A 19,000-nucleotide genomic window follows, 5' to 3' on the forward strand; every position below is an offset into this window, starting at 1 on the left:
TTCAGCTCATCTAAAAAATCTTCATTTGAGTTCCCTGGAGGATCTTAAAAGTGTTTTTCAAACATTAACTCTGACACACGCCTCCCCCACTCAGACATCACCCACCCAAGACAACATTTTTCTCGCCCTGCCTTTGGCACTGCCAGGAATGAGCAGCATGCACAGTCTGCCACGTGGTACCACAGGCCCTGCCACCTCAAACCCTTCTCAAACTGGCCTTTTTTAGGGGAGAGACCCGGGAAGGGGACTTGGTGCCTCCCATATGGCAGACATATCATCTCACTCAATCTTTGCAACAATCCTATGAGGTGGGATTTGAATTCCTGTGTCATAGATGTGGAAAATGAAGCAGAGCAGCCCTGCCAAGGTCACCTGGCCAGCAAGTGGCTGCGTCAGGCCTGGAACCCAGGACTGCTGCGCTCCAGGGCTCTCCCAACTGCCCCACCCACCCCAGCAAACTCTGTTCTGCATGCTGCCCAGGCCCACCCTGAGCAGAGATGGGGCACCCATCATTCACTATCCTTGGCTTCTTCCCCTGAGCCTGGGTCCAGGTGGTAGGCTGAGACAAGAGGGGCTGCAGGATTTGGGGCTTCCAGGAGAGGCTTCAGAGAACACAACTTTCCTCGAGGAGGATGGGGAATGCTAAGAGCTGTTTGCAACTCCCTATTCTATCTTGCATCTTACAGGGCACTTATAAGTGAGAACATGGTCAGAGCCCAGGCAAAAGGCCAAATGGGAATATGGGAGGTCAAAAAGGAGAGGATGTGGGCTGTGCAGTCAAGAAAGAAGAGCTGCAAGGACCAGAGAATTTAGCCCAAGGCCTTTGTTTTTACAGGCAGGGAAACTGAGGCCCAGGGAAGGAAAGGGACCTACCCAAGGCCTGTGACCATGCCAGGATTCAAATACAGGTCCTCTGACTCTTAAGCTAGCTTTCCTGGAGCAGATGCTGCCTGGGATAAATGAATGAGCAAATACACAAGGAAACCCATCACCTCTAGAGCTGAGAGGGTAGAGCACAGAAACCAACACGATGCTTCCATGGGCACCCAGCGTCTCTCTAGTCTCTCAACCTGTGGAAGATGTAGAGGCAGGAAAGAGGCACTTCCATTCACCAAAGCTCAAGCTCAATCAGGAACCAATCACAGCCCTGGAAGAAGGCAGAAACTTTGGTTCCCCTGGCAACGCAGACAAAGGACTCTCCTCAACACAGCAATCAGCTGGAATAGAGATGTGACTGTACTCCACCCCTCCAGACTCCTCTCCTCATCAGGAGGGAACCAACCCAATTCTCCTGGTTTTAGCCCCCCATACCTCCAGCCACAATCAGGAGAAGGGGTATGGATGGGCTTCTGAGCGAGGGCTTAGGACAATAGCTGACTCAGGGGAAGGGGGGGGGGGGGGGGCGGGCGGGACACCAGGGGCCTGTGTAGAGGTTCGTCAGTTCATCACTCCTCTAAGAGGCAGTGCCAGCTGCAGAAGCACAGGAGCCTGGAGCTAGAAGGGAGGCGCCTGGCCCTGGCCCACCTCTGACATTAATTCACAATTGGACCTGAGCAAGTCTCATCCACTCTCTCTTGGGGCCTCATCTTCCTCATCTATAAAGTGTAAAAGCGAAGATCTAGGGTTCTTTGGAATAACATCTCCCAGTCCACACTCATCAAAATAAAAACGGGCAGGGGGGCCAAGCAGGAGCTTGCGTTAATACCACTTCTAAAAGGCTGCGGAGTCCTGATCCCGGCCTTGAAATATACAGCACATTCCACTAACGAGCACTGCCTCTTTCTACACACTTTGAGAAGGATGAAAGTCACAAGAAAACTGATGGACTCTTAAAACCAGCTTCCAAATGAAATCCCTAGCTTTGGCCACCTACAGGCCATGACCCCATCCCCTGGCCCAGGCCTTAGCCCAGGAGGCAAGAGGTATGCACAGTCTCATCACTAGGGGAGGAGTTAATCACTCGGAGATTTTAGAAAGATTTTCCACATGGAAAGTCAAAACAAAAAAGAGAGGTTTCTCAGGAAGCTTCTCAGTTCCCAGAAAAGTCAAACTATTGACATCAAAACCCACATGCACTCACCATGCTTTCAGCTCTACAATCCCTCAGCCAGCCTGTACAGACACCCACAGTCATCAGGATAAGGCTGCTTTCCCTTCCCCTCCCATTCCCTCCCTTCCCCAGCAGGCCCCACACTCCGTCCACTCTCCCTCTTCACCTCTCTGATGGTTCCCTCCTCTCTACTTCCAGGTGCCTGAGTTCAGGTTCTCACTGGGGCCACGCCAACAGCTTGTCCAATGGTCTCTGGGCCTCCATGCCCCTCCAACCCATCCTCCTACTGCCAGCAATCAGATCACATCACACCCTGCATTGGCCCTGATTGCCCTGGGATAAAGTTCCAGCTCCAGCCCAGTGTGCGTGTGCTGCGGGATCGGGGCGCCTACTGCTCCTCCCCCTTTCCTGCAAAGTGAACTCCCACCACTCCAAAGCACCCTCCTGTGTCATGTCTCTGTGCTTTGCCTTTGTACTTATAGTTCCCTCTGCCTGGAATGTCCTTTCTGAACCCCCCACTGTTGAATGAAAATAACGGCTCACCTCTACTGAGTGCTCAGTATGTGCCAGGTGCTTTGCTAAGCCCTTTGCACGCACTACAGTACTTCATTCATCTTCACTGAGACCCTATGAGGCAGGTACTAAAAGCAGCCTGTTTACAGAGGAAGAAGCAGAATCAGCTGTGAATGAACCTGGCAGAAGTCACATGGTTTATCAGAGGAGGAACCAAAATAGAAATCCAAGTATCTGGCTCTTAGGTAGCCACAATCCTCTGCTCCCCAGGAACAGTGCAATGACGATGTGGAATTAGAAAACACAGCATGCTCCCAACAGTGCCACTTCCTCTGGGCCTTTGGCCTCGGAGTTTGCCTCTGGAGAGGGCCCAGCCTGTTCCTCTTTAGTTTGCTCACCACCCTGCACTCCCCCCATTCACACTGTTTGGCCTCACCGTGTAGACAAAGACCTTGGACCCACACCTCAGAAGCAAAGCTCTATAGTTACAGTTAATGGCCCAGCAACGACTCCCAGCAATGTCTAAGGTGTAAATTCACACATCAGGGACCACCCGGATCTGGTACCAGCTCATCTTTTCAACCTTAATTGTCCTCTGCACCCCTTCCCCAATGCATGCTCTAGCCACAATAAATTGGTGGGTATTCACCATCCATGCTAGTTCTCACTAAAAGCTGCCGTTTACTGAACACCTAAGAGCCCTGCCCTAAGCCAGGCACTCAACTAGCACCTTTGTTTCCCTACAACTCAGTCATTCATTCATCCAGAAAAATGCTTCCTGAATACCCACTCTATGCCATGCAATGTAGAGTGTATGCAACATCCTATCCAATAAAGCGGGAATATGCTAATTGACCATCACTCCATCACAAAGATGGCTGCACCCACAGCTGAGGCCAAGTTCCCATATGGAGCCTTAACGAGCAATCAGCAGGGACCTGAGGCTATGCCCTCCCCCGTCCCCGTGGGGCTTGACAGGGGACCTCAGGCCGCATCCCCCACCTGGCAGGGCTTGACAGGCCACGACCCCTGCCCTGGCATCAGGCTAGGGGACCTCAGGCCACACCCCCCGCCCCAGTGCCAGGCCAGGGGACCTGAGGCCACGCCCCCCACCAGGTGGGGCTTCACGGGGGACCTCAAGGTGCGCTTCCCATCCTGGTGCTGGGTTAGGGGACCTCAGGCTGCTCCCCCCACCCCAGTGCCAGGCTGGGGGACCTCAGGCCGTGCCCCCCACCAGGTGGGGCTTCACAGGGGACCTCAAGGTGCATTTCCCATCCTGGTGCTGGGCTAGGGGACCTCAGGTTGCTCCCCCCGCCCCAGCGCCAGGCCAGGGGACCTCAGACCGCACCCCCTGCCTGGTGGGGCTTGACAGGGGCCCTCAGGCCGCACCCCCCACCCCAGCACCGGGCCAGAAGACCTAAGGCTGCGCCCCCCTGCCTGGCTGGGCTTGACAGGGGACCTCAGGCCGTGCCCCCCACCCAGCGGGGCTTGATGGGGGACCTCAAGGTGCACCCCCAGTGCTGGGTCGGGGGAACTCAGGCTGCGCCCCCGTCCAGGGGGCTTGACGGGGGACCTGAGGCTGCACACCCCCTGCCTGGCAGGGCTTGACGGGGGACCTCAGGCCATGACCCCCACCCAGCGGGGCTTGACAGGGGATCTCAGGCCGTGTCCCCCACCTGGCAGGGCTTGATGGAGGACCTCAAGGCATCCCCCCCGCCCCGGTCTGGGCTGGGGGACCTCAGGCCATGCCCACCCCCCCGGCGCCAGGCCAGGGGACCTGAGGCTATGGCCCCTGCCCGGCAGGGCTTGACAAGGGTGGGACTGGCAGGGTGGGACTGGCAGGGTCTGGGTCTAGCCCAATTGGGGGGGGGGCGGCCGGGTCTGGGTCTCACGTGATTTTGAGGTGCATGTGGGTGGGCGGGGACTTGACTCTGGGTCCCGTGGTGCACCCCAGACTCTGACAGGAGGAAGGTTTTCATATACATTTTACTAATTTTCTTTCATCTCTAACACTTCTATTATAGAGAAAGGGCAAATAGCAATATTAAATTATTTCCTCTAATTAATCCCCTTTTAATGTGCATGAATTTCGTGCACCAGGTCACTAGTTAAAAATAAAAGGCAAATGACTACAAATGGTGATAAGCATTGTGAGGAATCGGAGGCAGGGGTAGAGAGCAGGGCAGTGGGGCAGGGAGGGCGCTGTCTAATTAAACTGAGTTTAAAAGGTTAATAAGACCCAAGGCTGCAAAAAGCCAGGAAAAGAGAATTCTAAGCAGAGAGAACAGCATATGTAAAGGTTTGAGGTGGGGAAGAATTTGTGAAATACACAGAAGACTTCTGTAGCTGAAGTAAATGACCAATGGGGAGGTACATAACTGCAGAGGAGGAGGCAGGGGCCGGCTTACTCAGGGCCCTGTAGAACCTGGTCAGGAGTTTAGAGTTTATTCCAAGGGCAGAGGAAAGACACTGAGTGACATGGTCTGACTGATGTTTTACAAAGATCATTCTGGCTGCCATTTGGGAATATAGGTAATGGAGATAGAGATAGATGACATATTGCTAAGCAAGTCTCAACCTATGAATAGATATATATATAGAGAGAGATGATATAGATTAGATATAGACATAGACATAGATATAGACACAGACATGGATATAGAATGTATGCAAAGTAACTGGCTTAGCAGGCACATAGGGGATGCTCAATAAATGTGAATTCCCTTTTTCTTCTCTGTCACCAGCTGGGATTGTCCTCTTTATCTAAATCCCCCTCCTTCTGACTTGTACATTGTCAGACTTAGAGTTTTTGAGGACATAGGCTTTGTATACTCTTCACTGTTAGATAGGAAGAGTGTGGTCGAGCTATTGTGCCTTCCCTCCTTCCCCTGAACTGGACCCTGGGTTGATGTGAAAGTCAGGAGGAAGAGGAGGCAGCAAGTGCTGAGACCCTCCTCCTGGGTTTTCCTTCTCCCCTAACTACTTTAAGGAGAAGATCAGAAAGCCTGGTTCTCAGGCAATTATGGGCTCAGGATAAGGGGGGGAGGGAAAACTAGGGTAAGCCCCACCTCTAGATAAACTCTCTCCTTCTGCTGGAGCCAGATAAGGGCAGGCCTGACTACAGAAAGAAAACACTTCCAGCGGAGACTGGATACTCGCTGGGTTGTTAGCTGATCCTATCACCATCCTAAGAAGGGTCGTGGCCCTCACCTGAGGCCCTCAGTGTGCTATGACTTGCCCAGAGATAGAGAGAAAATGGCAAAGTTCTAACTAGTATCATTGTATTCAGTGGCCTGAGGATGATTGAGCCCAAAGCCCCATTGTGCAGATGAAGACAGTGAGGTCCAAGAAGGGAGACTTGTCCAAGGTCCCATGTTGAACAATGGACAGAGCCAGGAACAGGCGTCTGAGTGGCTTCCGCTTTCCCGTTTCCCATGCAGCTTCCCTTGAGAGGGGGATTGGGGGCGGGGGGTGGGGGTGGGGGGTAGGACGATGACACAGAGGTGAGGCTGGGATTGGGGGTGGGGAGGCAAGGACAAGGCAGCACTGCCTCCTCAGGCCTGCCCTGCCCCAACTCCTGGCTGCTCATTAGTGTAGCAAAACCTGTCAAACCAGTCCCCGTGCCAGGGCCAAGTGGCAGAGCCTAGAGCCGCAGGGGCCTGGGTAGGCTGCAGATACCAAGAGCTGAGGGACAGGAAGAACACACAGAGGCTCCTCCTTGGCCTGCCAGCCAAACAGACACTGTCCCAGGGCCAGGATGGGTGCTCACAGCTGAGTCACTCCTTCCCCTGGGATCAGGCACAATCAGGACTCACCAGCCTCCTGTCCCCATCAGGCACAAGGGCCTGCCCTCTGCTTTTCCTCCTCTGGACACTCAACATATCAGCTATCAGTGCCACTAGGGCAAGAGACCAAGGAACTTATCTGGGAAACATGACAAGAGGCAGGAAAACACAACTAAAATGACACACAGACACATCTCCCCTCCCAACCCCAGCCACCATCCTCTACCTTGTTGGGTACACACATGCTCTGCCCTTTGTGCTCCCCCCCCCCCCCCCCCCCCGCCTCAATGATCAAAGCCCAGGAAATAGCTAAGCACAAGATGCAACTGTGAGGACAGGGGGCCAGGAGACCTGTGTCCTCAGGTAGCTCTGTGACACCCTGTGCCATTGTGTAGATGTGCAAAAACCTGCCCTTTCAGTCTTTAGTTCCACCACCCTTCCTGTGGAGGGGCTGGGGCAACTCCACAGTTTCAGGGGCCTTGACGTTTGCTCTCACCCCATCTCCACCCCATTTCTCACCACCTCCTGGGAAGGAAAGCATCAGAGGATACAGCCCCCTGTGCGGGGTCCCTGCTGGACAGGGCTGGCTCATGTGGCAGGGCCGCCTTGCTGGAACCTGTTCCATCAGCTCTAGTGCCCCCTGAGAAAGCCGGGCCCACAGGCCAGCAGGAGGCTTTCATCCGGGCCCTGGTGCTCAGAGCCCAGTTCAGAAACCACTTCCAGGGCAGGAAGGGACCTTGGCATCAGCCTGGGCTCCTGTGAGCACAGGACATGTGTGTCAGGCAAGTGCCCCACAAACATTAGGGATTACTTTCCTATCTCAATCAATCCCTTCCTTTAGATAGGGAAGAGGAAGCCCAGAGAGAGGCCCAGAGAGAGGCAGGTCACACAGCAGGGCCCTGGCAGAGGTGGAACCACCATCTAGCCCCGACCCCCAACCCAGGACTCCCAGCACATGACGCCTTCCACAGCAGAGACATTTTTCAAATTCAAAAATCATGCATGCTACAGGGGAACCGAGACACCTTCCTCAACACCCCTTGGGAACTGCCAGAGACTGGGACAGAGTTCTGATGCTCAACACCAACCACATGTTTGCTTGCTGTGCTCATCTCTGTATCCTAGCATGTGGGACAGTGCCTGGTGTATGGCAGGAACTGAGGGAAACTTGCTCAACTAAATCAAGACTCAGTGGAGGAATGACTGCAGATAGAATCAATTTCTAGATTGGGATGGAGGGTGGGGAAGCAGGAACTGATAGAAAAGAAATATGAATCTGGCCCTGGCCAGTTTGGCTCAGTGGATAGAGTGTCAGCCCATGGATTGAAGGGTTCTGGGTTCGTTTCCAGTCAAGAGCACATACCTCAGTTGCAAGCTCAATCTCCAGCCCTGGTTGAGGCAAGTGCAGGAGGCAACCAATGTTTCTGTTTTTTCCCCTCCCTTCTACTCTCTCTTAAGGAAGGAAGAAAGAAAAGAAGGAAGGGAGGGAAGGAGGAAAGGAGGGAGGGAGGGAGGGAGGGAGGGAGGGAGGGAGGGAGGGAAGAAGGAAGGAAGGAAGGAAGGAAGGAAGGAAGGAAGGAAGGAAGGAAGGAAGGAAGGAAGGAAGGAAAAGAAATATGAATCTGGCTTTCCAGGGCTCAGAATCCAGCCAGGCTGTGTTGAAGAAGCAGGAACACTGCTGGCCTAGAGCTCCAGAAATCCTGGGCCCCAAAGTGTGAGGCAGGTTGCCCCCAATCACACTGAATGCATGGACTTCAAGGCCTATCTGTGTTTTTGTGACTGGGCAAGGCCACTGAGCCAGAGTTGTCATTTTTTTTAAATATATTTTTATTGATTTTACAGAGAGGAAGGGAGAGGGATAGAGAGTTAGAAACATCAATGAGAGAGAAACATCCATCAGCTGCCTCCTGCACGACCCTACTGGGGATTGAGCCCACAACCAAGATACATGCCCTTGGCCAGAATCGAACCTGGGACTCTTCAGTCCGCAAGCCAATGCTCTATCCACTGAGCCAAACCGGCTAGGGCCAGAGGTTGCCATTTATTTTGTCATTCGCTCACTCACTCTCCAAAACGTATAGAGTAAAAGTCAGGGTGAGTCACAATCATCCGCTACTTCCCTGTCAGAGCTGTCTGACCCAGGGGCTGATCCATGCAGCTTCTTTGGCCAGTAAGTGTGCTCCCAAAGCATAAAGACCTGAGATAAAATCGTGGACAAGCCACTTCTCCTCTCTTAAGACTCACAACCACCACATTTGTAAAATGGAGATGGTGACAACTTCCTGCCTCCACTGTGCTCTGAAGGTCACATCAGTGATGCGTACAGGAGACTATTAATAACAATAGCATTGCCATCACTAGCCCCCAAAGAATCCCAGTCTCTAAATGTCAATTATCATCATCATTACGGTTATCAACAACACAGTAACACCTACCAGCTACTAAGCACTTGGCTGTGTGCTAGGCACAGTGCGATGCATGTTTTCTGCATTCTCACTTGGGCTCCATAACCTCTGAAGTAACAACTATTATTGTCTCCATTTTACAGATGGTGATTCTGAGGCACAGAGAAATGAAGTATCTCATTCCAATTCACACAGTAGGTAGAGCAAGGGTCTCCACCCAAGTCTGTCTGAGTCTGCAGCTCAAGATCTTTTCAACTTCATTCCACTGCCGAGGCAGGAGCATGTTGCCTTGTTAAAGTGACTCCCCATTCGCTAAAGCCTGACATGGCCCTGAAGTCTTGTGGTCGCTTACTGACCCTTGTAATAGTCACCCTCCAGGAAGGTAGGACTGGCTGATTTTGTTGTCCCTGTTTAACAAAGGAGACAACTGAACCTGTAGCAAAACCTGGCAATCATGTGTCTTAACTCAGTGGTCGGCAAACTCATTAGTCAACAGAGCCAAATATCAACAGTGCAATGATTGAAATTTCTTGAGAGCCACATTTTTTAAACTTAAACTTCTTCTAACACCACTTCTTCAAAATAGACTCGCCCAGGCCGTGGTATTTTGTGGAAGAGCCACACTCAAGGGGCCAAAGAGCCGCAAGTGGCTCGCGAGCCGCAGTTTGTCGACCACGGTCTTAACTCATTGATAAGAGAACACCAGGAATATAAAGGACTATAGAGAGTGGATCCAGAGGGGGCACTGAGGCCCAGAGAGGGAAAGGGACCTGGCCAGGTCATTCATTCAGATCTTTCCTGAGACTTATGTGAGACACACATAAGAAGACAATGCTTGCTATTCTAGTTTTATAATGCTGCCCCCACTCTATTGCTAGCTTCCCTTTGCATCTAGGGCTGGCAACTGACGCCAATTTCTTTCCTAGTCTGAGACTTAGTTTCCCCAGGTACCAAATGGGGAAACTAACCTTGGTCAACAATGAGTTCTAGAAGCCAACACCGCTTCCACAGGCCCACATAAGGCCCAGGAGGCCTATCTTGGCGCCTTTGCTCCCTGCTGCCTCCAACCCTAGGGACATCTGGAGGTAAAGAACATGCCAACACTATTCAGAGTTGTGCAACCATCCCCACTATCTAATTTCAGAATTCCAGTTGTTATTAGCAAGTGCTGAGCTGGAGCCCCCATTGCCCCTTAGGAACTCAAAGCTCCTCCCTGGTTTGGCCCAGATGCCACTCTTCTGGGAAAGCCCACGGTGCCCCTAGGAAGAATTTCTCTGGGGCAGAAGTTGAGCAAAATGTAAACACTCCGTGCACACTGTGTTCCACTTAGTGAAACAAAGTTGTAGATTTCCTGGGAAAGAGGCTCACCATATCAGCACAGGCCAAGCCCAAGCCTTTTCCCGGCCTTGCCTGTCTAGCTGCCCTGAATGCAACAATTGTATTGACCATGGCCTCAGTTTCCCCATCTGCTCCCCAGGTAGCAGGCTGAAACATATGCCTCCAATGTCCCACAAAGGGATTCTTCTCAACTAATGGCTAATCACACCCACCTGTTGGAAGAAAAAGGCCAGCCTGTTTATCGGCTAAGATTGGCAAAAGCAGTAGGTTGAGGCTGGATTGGAGAGATTCCAGCATTTTTGTAGGCAGTAGAGAGGTGGAGAAGGGTAGGGGAATTCTTTCCTTGGGAGATTTTTCATCCCCATGGGCCTTATCACCTGGCTCACACCTGGACTAGAATCTAAATCCCTTGCATTTTTCCTACAAAGGACTTTTTTTACTCTTCATATCTTTAGATTTTACCCACAATCCTAAGAGGTAAGGCAGAAGGGTATCATTATCCCCATCTTGCAGTGGGTTAATTGAGGCTCAGAGAAGGTAAGTGACTTTTCCAAGGTCACACAGCTAATGAGTGGTAGAGCAGAGCTAGAAGATAGAAGCCAGTGTCCAGGCTTCTTGCCACTGGCCAATGCTGATGGCTACTGGGACAGCTTCTGGGACTGTCTTTAGTCCAGTAAGGAGAGCAGTGATATTCTGAGTAAACTGCTGCCAATTCAACCATAGCAATTTTGTTATAAGTTTTTCCTATAGGGATTCTGCTGCCCCCAAACATTTGAAATACCCTATTCTAATGGATACTCAGAAGAGCATTAAGAAGTAGCCAAGGTTGCCCTAGCCAATCTGGCTCAGTGGATAGAGCAGTGGCCTGCACACTGAAGGGCCCTGGGTTCAATTCTGGTCAAGGGTACATGCCCGGGTTGCAGGGTCTATCCCCAGTAGAGGGCATGCAGGAGGCAGGTGATCAAAGTTTCTCTCTCATTGTTGATGTTTCTATCTCTCTCCCACTTTCCCTTCCTCTCTGAAATCAATCCTATCTAATAAAGAGGGAATATGCTAATTGACCATCACTCCATCACAAAGATGGCTGCACCCACATCTGAGGCTAAGTTCCCTTAAGGAGCCTTAATGAGCAATCAGCAGGGACCTGAGGCTACACCCTGCCCCGCCCCTGTGGGGCTTGACAGGGACCTCAGGCTGCTCCCCCTGCCCCAGCGCCAGGCCGGGGGACCTCAGGCTGTGCCCCCCACCAGGTGGGGCTTGACAGGGACCTCAGGCCGCACTCTCGCCCCAGCACCGGGCCAGGGGACCTGAGGCTATGCCCCCCTGCCTGGCGGGGCTTGACAGGGGACCTCAGGCCATGCTCCCCACCCAGCAGGGCTTCATGGGGGACCTCAAGGTGCACCCCCAGTGCTGGGTCAGGAGAACTCAGGCCGCTCCCCTCCCCCCGCCCAGTGGGGCTTGATGGGGGACCTGAGGCTGCACCCCCCTCCCGGTGCTGGGCTGGGGGACCTGAGGCTGCACCCCCCAGCCTGGTGGGGCTTGACAGGGGACCTCAGGCCATGCCCCCCACCCAGCAGGGCTTGACAGGGGATCTCAGGCCATGTCCCCCACCTGGCGGGGCTTGACAGAGGACCTCAAGGCACACCCCCTGCCCCATCTGAGGGACCTCAGGCCATGCCCCCCGGCCTGGTGCTGGGCCAGGGGACCTGAGGCTACGCTCCCTGCCCGGCAGGGCTTGACAAGGGTGGGACTGTCCAGGTCTGGATCTAGCCCAATGCAGGGGGGAGGGCAGCCGGGTCTGGGTCTCATGCAATTTTGAGGTGCATGTGGGTGGGCAGGGACTTGACTCTGGGTCCCCCTTTTAATGTGCATGAATTTCGTGCACCGGGCCACTAGTATAAAACAAGTAGCCAAGGCTGATGTGTCCATCCCCATTCCACAGAAGAGGAAAGTGAGACCCAGAAAGTAGAAGTGATAAGGCCAAACCACAGAGCTAGTCGGTGTCAGAGCAAGGACTGGAATGTGGGCCTCTGGACTTGCAGGCCAGATGCCTCTGCAAATCTATCATTTCTCACATTTCCTGTCTCCTCCAGTAAACTGATGGTGATTAATACCTAGAGTCTCATCTTTCTCAGCTCTGACCCCTACAGAGCTGCCTGGCTTCTCGGAGGGCTTCCAGAAGCTTAAGGAACTTGTAGAATAAATGTATGAACCAACCTCTACCTCCCCTTATCACACACCCCCTGCTCCATGAACACATACACTTAGTTCCCCTCTCCCCACCCATTTGCTCAAATGTCAGGGAGAGACCAGCAGGCCCCCTCCTAGGAACTCCTAATCCACCTCCTCTGTCCTGGCTGTGCTGTGGCTATGGACAGAGGATTCCTTGTTCCTACTGCTTCCTGCCCAGAGATCTCCGTGGGGCCCATGTACTGGCAGGAAGGAGCCAAATCACTCCTTTTAACTGGAGCTAAAGCCATCCCCTACCCCCACCACCCCCAGGAGTAACACGCTCCTAGCTCTGTTTGGCATTTATTCTACCTGCCCTGACCTGGCTCAGCCCCAGCCATCCCTCATAGCCCCTGCTCCTTAGACAGACAGACAGACAGACACACACACACACACACACACACACACACACACACACACACACACACACGAGTTCCCCTAGGCCAGTGGTCAGCAAACCGCGGCTCGCGAGCCACATGCCGCTCATGAGCCAAGGTTTGCCACTCTGTTGACTAATGTGTTTGCCAACCACTGGACTAGACTAAACGTTACCGTGTAGTTGGAAGCTGTGAGGATTAGGCAATTGTGGCATATTGTGTGCAAAGAGGTAAAGGGTAGTATATAGGCGTACAGAGATGCCTCGCATCTAATCAAAAAATAAAAACCAGAGGATTCCAGCATGACAACATCACAGCCCTGGCAGTTGTGCCTTACAAATAACCCCACAATGACATTTGCATATTACTTCACAATTTCCACATCAGGGTAACTTCATTAGCTGGATTCCCTCTCCACTCCCTCACCTGCCAGAATCACAGAACCATGGAGTCAGAAGGGGGTTTTGACATGCCCTGGGCCAGTGGTTTGCAAACTGTCCAGCACATAGCCAAGGATGGTTCCATATCTAGGGGCTGCTGGGGGCTGAGGAATTAGCTAGTTGGAGTCCCCAGCCCTGTCCTAACTTCAACCACTGCAGAAACACCTTTAGCTGATTTGTACATTGCGAGTCTTTCAAGTTCATTTGAAAAGGAAATTCCCCAGCTGGATAGTTTAAAAACAACTCATTTACTCTGACCCCACCTTTCCTAACCTCTCCCCCAACATCTCCTACACATACAAACAATGTGTGTGTGTGTGTGTGTGTGTGTGTGTGTGTGTGTATATGTATGTATGTGTATATATATATATATATATATATATATATATATATATATATATATCCCTGAGGCCAACAGAAGGAAAGGTAGCTGCCTAAGGTCGCGTAGTCATCAGTGGCAAAACCAGAATGAAAATACCCTCTCTTGAATCCAGACTGCAACCTAGAAGTAGTTAAGCAAAAGAAAACAAGGGCTCCAGGGTCAGCTAATACAGCTTCCAGGCCCAAGGCCACACCCCCAGCCATGGTGGCATGGATAAAGCAATATAGGCAAAGTATGCTGTCTACCACAGAGTTGCTTAATGAATAAGCATATTAGCCCCTACCACAAATCAGCCAAAACCAGAGAGGACCTGCAGCACTGCCCCCCTTTTTCAAAGCCACCAGAAATATGTGGCCTATACAAATCCTCATGCCTCCACAGCAGTAAAATATATCAAAAGAGAGAGCCTGATGACCTGGAAGACCAACCAGAGCGGAAGAAGAAGAGACAGGCTATGCCAGGGTAACACTCACCGGTCCTCGGTTCACACCAGCTCCCTGGGGGGAAGGACGTCAGTCAGGCACCTGAAAGGAGGAAACAGTGTTAGCTCCTCTGAACTGAGATCATGGACCCAGCATGGAGCTGGAAATTGAGAGGCTGGCATTTGACTCTCTGAGGAACCCGGGGGAAGTTGCTGAACCTGTTAAGCAGAAAGGTCTCTGTGACTATGCGCAGAGAGCAAAAGGGAAAGTAACAAATATGATGTTGGCGTGGCCAGCAGGGGCCAGGCCTTCATGGGCTGGGAGGCCAAGGTAAAGAGTTCAGTCTTGATTCCGAGAGCACTGGGGAATGGTTTGTAATGTAGAGATTGGATTGGAAATGGGTACAAGTAGCTTTAGGTGTATGAGTTAGGAAGTCGTTGTGGCTGTCCAGGGGGCATGTGACAAGGACCCAGAATGGATGGTTGCAGTAGAGCTAGAAAAAGTGGTGGTATCCACAGACCGTGGTGATGGACTGGATCTGGGGCATGAGGGCAAGCAGAGGCCTGCCTACTCCTCAGGCACTTCCTTCCATGTCAGTCCCATGATCTCCGGCACCCAGGAAAGAACACACCCATTGCTCTCTCACCCTGGCCTATCCTTGCCTCAGGCTCCCCACCTATAAAAAAAAAAAAATAAGGTTGGACTCAGTGGTCCCTTAAGGTCTTTTTAGCATTAATATTCTGTTCTGGTATAATTTGCTCACAAAGTATTTAAGCTCCTTCTCAATCATCTTTAAGCCCCAACTACAGGCCCAGCCTGATACACAGTGAGGCAGGTTGCTGGAGAGAGAAGCCTCAGTTCCCCCTGGACTCACACACTGAGAACAGTACACCTCCCGTGAGCTGAGACAGTTCCGCCTCACATATAGTTGATGGCCAAGCTGGAATTGTAAACCTACCTTTGTGGGGCAAAGGTAGGTTCACAGTTGTGAGTGCACAAAACACAGAGTTTATTCCTTTATTATTTTTTATTAAGTACTGTATTATTTTCCATACAAACAACTGTGAAGCTACAAGGTGAATAGGAAGTTCACTTGGGCTGACGTTGTAACAGTAGGAGCAGAAGTTGTGTGCCTGAGAGCCTTCTTCCTGCCCCAGTTCTGGAGGCTGGCATGGGCCTCAGGACACTGCTAGGCCCGCTGTAGCATCAGTCACCCAGCAACCTGCTTTGTTTCCTAGCACCCAGGCTAATCCTGAGAGGCAGTGCGGTACAGTGGTTATAAGGTTGGACTCTGTAGTCCCACAGACCTGGTTTGAATCCTGGCCCCAGCACTCCCTAGCTATGTGGCCTGGAGCAAGTCACTTCAAGTCTCTGAGAGTTAGCTTCCTTCTTTTGGAAAATAGGAGTAATAGTGTTGGCTTCCAGGGTTAATGAGAGGATTAAATGAGATGATGCTGTGGAGAGCTCAGCACAATGCCTTATCAACAATCCAGGAGGTAGACGTGCCCCATACAGCTGTAAAGCAGACCCAGAAAGGTGAAGTGATGCACTGAAGACAGACACAGCCAATCAGTATGGGGTGAGACCTGGAGCCCAGGTTCTTAACCACATGGTTCCTGCTCTTCAGATGAGCAAGTCAAGACTAAAAATTTACAGGTGACTTGACCAAGGCCACAAAGAGAATTAATGGTAGAAGAGGAATATAAACCCTGGCCTCCTTGATGAAAAAAGCCCATGATTCCCCCTGTGCATCCAGAAAGTAGATGTGTGTGGAGATTTCAGGTTTCAGGGCCCTTTAAACCTGGAACAGGGAAAAACACAAATCTGGGCAGATTGGAGAGCGGGTGGGGGTGGGGAGGAATACCTTGAGAGGAAACCAGAAGGAGTTGGTGAAACAAAAGCCTCTTTCTCAGAAGCCCTCCCTAGGGACTGGGCAGGAGAGGAGGGGGCTGACAAGCAGGGCCATCCCTCCTCCCACGGCCGAGCTGAGGGCTGAATCTAAACAAACAGAAACAGTTCCAGTTTGGCCATCAACTTGCTGTGTGATCCTAGGCAGAAGAAGCGCGCGTGCACGCGCGCGCGCGCACACACACACACACACACACACACACACACAGTTCTCTGTTTCTTCAACTCAAGAACAAGATGGTTGTACTGAATGGTGTCAAGATCCCTTCCAGTTATAGGAGACTAATAATAACCATTCCTCACAAGTTCCTGACTCCTGATCAGGCCCTGATTCTACAGCCCCAAAAGGTGGCCTCTTAATGTTGGTTCCAATGTTGCCACAATAGGGTTGGGAAGACTGCATGCAGGTTCTGGCTGTATAGCCAGGTCACTTCCCCTCAACAGGTCTCAGCTTCCTCATCTGTAAAATGGGTACATATCTTTGCCTGATCACCTATAGTACTATGCGAAGATCCAATGAGCTACCTCAAAGGTAAGAAATCCTCTGAGGTAATGAACAACACATCCCCCAAGTCGCCATCCCAAATATCCCTCAAACTCTTTTAACTTCTACTCCTTTCCCTCTGGTCTGTGTCCACTTCAGACAAATAAAACAAGATAATCCAAGCTGACAAATCCAAGGTACCATCCACCCCCAACCCACCAACTAACAGTAATAGCAACCGCCACCACAGCTAACACCTGACTACTCACACAGCTAGGCATTGGGCTAAGTGCTGCACTTGGACTATATCTCAAATAACAAGGTAAATCCCACAATTAGTCTAGATTTACAGAGGATAGACTAAGGTTCAGCAAAGTAAAATGATTTGCCCATGGTCACACACACAGCAAGTGAGTAGTATGGCCACCTAGTCATAGGATAAGAAGTCTTCATCTTATCCTTGGAGCTATGGGGTTTCCAGGGCAACATCTACAGGGGCAGTGAGTGAGGAATATGTGATCTTCATCCCTCCCAAGCCTCCCCAAATAACTAGTCATTACAGTTATTGTATCATTATTTAAATGTATGCAACACAACTCTCTCATTAAAATAGCATTGTCCAATAGGAATACAGTACGAGACACATAAGTAATTTAAAATTTTCCAGTAGCCACATTTTAAAAAGTACAAAGGATTGGGTGAAATTTGTTTTATTTTATTTATTTATTTTTTAATATATTTTTATTGATTTCAGAGAGGAAGGGAGAGGGAGAGAGAGAGAAGAAACATCAATGATGAGAAAGAACATTGATTGGCTGCCTCCTACACACCACCTACTGGGGATCGAGCCCGCAACCCAGGCATGTGCCCTTGACCGGAATCAAACCTGGGACCTTTCAGTCCGCAGGCCAATGCTCTACCCATTGAGCAAAACCAGCTAGGGCTGAAATTAACTTTGATAGCATACTTATTTAGCCCAATATGTAAATTTCAACATGAAATCAATATAAAAATATTATTGAGGTATTTTACATTCCTTTTTTCTTACTGAGACTTCTAAATCTGGTATGTAGCTTACATTTAGAGCACATCTCAATCATTTTTCTTTTAGCAAGAGAAAATAACCAAATTCAATATACACATATGTATGGGAACCCCACATACGTGAGAGTCAGAGACCACACATGTGGTCGAGTTTCCAGCACATCTCAATTCTGACACTAAATTTTCATCAGATATTTAGATTCTCTTAGCCTTTATCATTGAAAAAACATATTCTTAAAACTGAGTTCCCAAACATATGTAGAACTTTTTCAATAACTGAATGGAGATTTTTTTTTAAGTCTTAAGTTAATCAAATCAAATACAATTAAAACTTCAGTTCCTCTGTGGCATTAGCCACCTTTCAATGCTTAATAGCCATCTGTGGCTGGCAGCATAGCTCTACTGTTGAGTCCGAGAGGGTAGGGTGGTGACCTCCAAGTCCATAAGCCAGAGCTAGGCCTGCGAAGGTAAAGCTGAATCTGAATAGAATGGTATCTTACTCATTCAACAAATCTCTACTGAGCCTAATATTAATATCTACCTACAGCCCAAATACTCAAATATGAGCCTAATATTAATATCTACATCTGGGACCTATTATGTTCACAGTGGTGGTAACAAAGGGATCAGAGCAACCATTGTTCAGAGGATGTCACTTTGACTCAGAGATGGGCCACCTGCCCAAGGTCACCCAGCTTTGACCCCAGGCCTGTCTGACTTAGAAGCCTGAATTCTGTCCCAAACCTTTGCCGCTCGTCTCAGCCACCCCACCTCCCCCAGGCTAGTGGCAGAGAATGACCTAGCACCAAACACCCGATGCAGAGGGCAAAATAGAAGGCGAGCAGGAGAAAGGCGTGGCATGGCCTGCACTGGATGGGGGTCCTGTGTACAGGGCTTAGGCCACTGTGACGCCATCCTCCCAACCCTCACCCCTACCAGGCTGGAGGCAAAGCCAGCAAGGTCCACTGGCAGTCTGCCCTCTGGGTGGGTCCCGGGGGTTAGGCGCCATGCCATTCCCTGCACCTCCTCCAAGAGCACTCACCCAGAGCCTTTTGGACTAGGGCCAGAGCCAGTACTCACCTCCCAGGGTCACCTCAGCTGGAGTCCAGGGAAAGGCTCCAAGAGGCAGCCCTCCCGCTAGAAGGAGGGGAGGAGCAGGTTCTGGAGGCAGATTCCAGAGTAGGGAAAAGGTGGCAGGTACAGGCCAGAAAAACCTGGGTGGCTCCACCCCTCTCCAGGGGAGCAAAGCTAGCACTAAGCCCAGCAGGGTGAAACACTCACCAGCTATTAGGTTTAACAATTAACTCCGCATTCCATTTCAGCAGGAAGCAGTTCCAGCAAAAAGTCCCACGGGGGTAGGGGGACTTGGAAGGAGATAGAAGGTGTGAAGGGAAAAAGCGGTGGTCAGTGAATCCCCTTACCTCCTCTTCCCAGCATATCCTTCCAACATGGAACAGCCCTCGTGTGAAGGCATAAGTTCCATAAGGTCGGGGCAGTGATCTGACACATAGTAGGTGCTCAATAAATATTTTTAATTAACAAACAAGGGGACATGGTGAATTAGAATAAAACAGGCCAGACAGATGGGCAGACTGATGGAGAAGAAATTCAGGAAGTCAAAAG

General features: G+C 50.9%; 1 protein-coding gene across 3 annotated transcripts in view; it reads right to left on the reverse strand.

Annotated features, from left to right (window-relative positions):
* EPB41L1 (erythrocyte membrane protein band 4.1 like 1) overlaps nt 1–19,000 on the reverse strand; it is a 140,114-nt gene that overhangs the window by 92,499 nt on the left and 28,615 nt on the right. For all 3 annotated transcript variants that reach the window (XM_080685616.1, XM_080685615.1, XM_080685613.1), the window contains exon 2: nt 13,993–14,043. The gene's annotated coding sequence lies outside the window, so the exon portion shown is untranslated. The remainder of the gene's footprint in view (nt 1–13,992; nt 14,044–19,000) is intronic.

The sequence above is a fragment of the Plecotus auritus genome (assembly GCF_963455305.1).
Source record: "Plecotus auritus genome assembly, chromosome: 8".
In the NCBI taxonomy this organism is placed as follows: Eukaryota; Metazoa; Chordata; class Mammalia; order Chiroptera; family Vespertilionidae; genus Plecotus; species Plecotus auritus.